Here is a 3,002-nt window from a genome sequence, read left to right as displayed (position 1 = left end):
GGCACTTTGTTTCACAATTCTGGGGGTGCCTTGACGGTAGAAAACTCAAGACATGCTCTTGGACAGAATGTGAGCTACAGACAAGTCACCTGTCGCCATCACATGGTCAGAACAATGATGACAAAACAGCTACCAGCCTGAGGTTCTCCTGTGCTCATTTAACCCCACCTTGTCGTGAGCCTACTCTAAGCATCTATTCCAGGCACTGGGGAAACTGCAGGGAGAGAAGCAGATCCAGATCCCTGCTCTCAGAGGGGCAGGGTTCTAGTGAAGGAAATAGAAAACCCAAAATAAGTAAAATATACAGTACTTTAATTCAATACCTACCTGTGATAAATAGAAATGAACAATGGGAGAAAACTTTTTTTTATCATATTATAGGGTAACTAAAAAAAGACAACAACAACAACAACCAGTAAACATTCCACTCACTGATCATATATTGAAGGTTTTTCCTATGAGATTAGGAAGGAAACAAACTTCTATTCATTCCAGTACAAGAGGTCCTAGCTAGTGTAATAAGGCAAGAAAAATTAATTGGTAAATAAATAATAAAATGTATAAGAAATGATACTCTTATTATTTTCAGGGGCTATAATTTTAAATCAAAAGATTAAACTACTAGTGAATTTCCTAAGGTCACTGGATTCAATATCAATTTTTTTAAATTAAATTTTTAGAGCAACACACAATTAGAATATTAAATTTAAAATGTCATTTACAATGGCATTAAGAAGTCAAATATCTAGCAACTAAAGGTGCTCAGTATTCTACACTAACAACTACAAAATATTTAGAGAAATTTAAGAAAAACTAAATAAATAGAGAGGTAGTTCATGTTCATGTTTTGGAAGATTATATTTTAATTACCTCCCAAATTCTCCCCATATTGAATCTGTAGAGTCAATGCAATTCCATTAAAAAAAAAATTAGGCATTTTTGTGGAAATAAATTTCATATGGAAGTGCAAAAGGCCAAGTATAGCAAAGATAATTTTGAGGACTAATAAAGCTGGAAAGTATACACTATGAAATATCATTTATTATAATACTATGTCATTAAAAAAACTGTGGTATTGGCCCAAGAAGATAAATAGAGCAGAGGAAAGGAATGGGAAGTCCAGAAACTGATCACTTCATAAATGATCACTTGATTGATGACAGTGCAGTGGGGAAAGGTGTTCTTCACAATCAGTGATGCCTGGGGATATTGGATATTCTTGTGAAGGAAAGGTGAATCTTTATCCTTTCTTTATACTTTTAACAAAATCAATTTCATTTGGATTTTAGATTTAATTGTGATAGATAAATCATGATGTTCTACAAGCTAATAGAGGAGAATATTTTCATAAGTTTGATTGGCCAAGTGTTCTTAAACTTGAACTTAATAAAACACTGGCTTAAAAATAAATAAGTTGTTTTACATTAAAGTTAAGAATTACTGCTGACGAAGAGATACCACTAAGAAAATGAAAAGGCAAGCCACAATGTGGGAGAAGATACTTGTGATACATATGCCAACAAAAGACTCAGATCTAAAATATGTAAAGAATTCATATAAATCAATAATAAAAAAAGCAGCCAACACAAAAGTACTCTTACAAAAGTTTTGAACATGTAGTAGAGAAAAATATCCATATGGCCATTAACATATAAAAAATTATTTAATCACATTAGCCATCAGGGAAATAAAAATTAAAACCACAATAAAGTATTGGTACACACACACACCAGAATGTCGCAGGTTTTTTAAGAAGCTAACAATATCAAGAGCTGGTGAGATGTGGAGGAGCAGGGACAGCCTTTGCTACCTGTGGTGTTGGAAATTGGTGCAATTATTGTACTTTGGAAAACTGGCTGCAAGTGTCTATTAAAACTGAACATACATGAGTCCTGTGATCCAATAACTCCATTCTTCAGTCTTTACCCAACATATTCATCAAAAGACATGCACAAGAATAGCCCCAAACTAGATACAATGCAAATGAATAACTAAATCACGGTATATCCATGCAATGAAGTATACACAGCAATAAAAGTGAACAAGCATCTATGACCTGTGACAACATAAATAGATCTCATGAATAAGATTATGATAAAAACCAGAGAAAAAGAGGATATATTTTACAATTCCATTTATATAAAATTAAAAAATAAGCAATGTTAATCTATGTGGATAAAAGTCAAGAAGGCAAAGTTAATCTACAGTAATAGAGGTCAAGATGGTGGTTAGTTTGGGGAAAGAACTAGTAAGTGTGGATGGTTTGGGGTGTTGACTATGTCCTGTGTCTAGATCTGGTGATGGTTATAGAGCAATTACATATGGAAACCTGTTGAGTGTGCTCTTAAGCATAGGACACTTTACATACTTAACTATAAGCATGTAGTTCCTCAAATTAAAAATTAATATATTAAGTAAGTTTATAGGGTTAAAAAAACTCCACCAATATACGCTTTGTACATGTGGTATGTTGGGTGCAGTGGCGCAAAATTGGTTGCTGACAGTATGGATCTAGAAGTTGAAGCATCTGGTCTTTTTAAACTATGCAGGCAAACTCATCTTCTACTATCTCCTTGAGAGAAGCGGGGAAAGGATGCTGCTGACTTAAAATTGCTCTGGTAACCAAAGTTCTACAATTTACCATATCCAGAGTTATTTCCCGGGGAAAACTGACACTATTCTGCACAGCTGGTGAGGGTATAAATTGGAGGAAAATTTAGTAGTTGTCAATAGATCACAGCTTTTAAGATGCATAAAATTTGATCCAGCAGTTACAGTTCTAGGAGTCTGTACATGTGCCCACATACTCTTTACAAGAATTGCAGCTGTTTATTGAAAATTATAAGAGGAAAAAAAGTAACAATGTAAGTGTCAATAGGATGAATAAATCAATAGAGAGCACACACCAAATGAAATTTTATGCATTATGCAGTTATTAAAAAGGGTGAAATGAACTGACATCAAATATATCTACAAAAGACATTTTTTAAATAAAAAATTAA

Source organism: Furipterus horrens, unplaced genomic scaffold (genome assembly GCF_987537825.1).
Source record: "Furipterus horrens unplaced genomic scaffold, mFurHor1.1.pri manual_scaffold_2, whole genome shotgun sequence".
In the NCBI taxonomy this organism is placed as follows: Eukaryota; Metazoa; Chordata; class Mammalia; order Chiroptera; family Furipteridae; genus Furipterus; species Furipterus horrens.
This window is presented reverse-complemented; position numbering follows the sequence as displayed.